This window comes from Sesamum indicum, unplaced genomic scaffold (genome assembly GCF_000512975.1).
Source record: "Sesamum indicum cultivar Zhongzhi No. 13 unplaced genomic scaffold, S_indicum_v1.0 scaffold00750, whole genome shotgun sequence".
NCBI lineage: Eukaryota > Viridiplantae > Streptophyta > Magnoliopsida > Lamiales > Pedaliaceae > Sesamum > Sesamum indicum.
This window is the reverse complement of record NW_011628574.1, coordinates 306-998: the sequence shown is the minus strand read 5'-3', so window position 1 is coordinate 998 and position 693 is coordinate 306. Positions and strand designations below refer to the sequence as shown.

The 693-nt window shown below is 32.6% G+C and overlaps 1 non-coding gene across 1 annotated transcript; it reads right to left on the bottom strand.

Moving 5' to 3' along the window:
* Positions 1 to 399: 399 nt before the first annotated feature.
* Positions 400 to 473, bottom strand: TRNAT-AGU. The gene has a single exon. It is a non-coding gene; the product is annotated as a tRNA-Thr (tRNA).
* Positions 474 to 693: the final 220 nt, after the last annotated feature.

Below are 693 nucleotides of genomic sequence, written 5' to 3'. Positions count from 1 at the left end.
CAAGATTTAGCTGTTTTGCGCGGTTTTATTAGACTAAGTTAGTTTCCCTTTTGTACAAACTTGTAGTTATTATTACGCTTATCAAATTAACCACACAAATTCTTGGGTCTTGACCAACGTTTGTGTCAAGTGTCCTCGTAATCTAAGAACGTTCAAAATTTAGCTGTTTTACACGATTTTATAAAAGCAAGTTCGTTTTCCTTTGATACAAATTTATAGTTATTATTAAGCTTAGCAAATTTAGCACATTAATTCTTGGGACTAGACCAACGTTTTGGTCAAGTATCGACGAATTCAGAGAACGTTCGAAATTTAGATGTTTTGCGCGGTTTTAATAGAGCAAGTTTATTTTCCATTTATACAAACCTGTAGTTATTATTGAGCTTAGCAAATTTAAATTGCTTTCATTGAAAGTTGAACTCAAGACCTCCCGCTTACTAAACGAATGCTCTAACCAACTGAGCTATGAAAGCTCATAAGCTTAGCAAATTTACCACATAAATTCTTGGGTCTAGACCAACGTTTGGGTCAAGTTTCGTCGAATTCTGTAAATGTTCAAAATTTAGCTATTTTGCACGGCTTTATTAAAATAATTTTATTTACCTTTTAAACAACTTTGTAGTTATTATTAAGCTTAAAAAATATACCGCACAAATTCTTGGGTGTAAACCAACGTTTGAGTCAAGTTTCGTC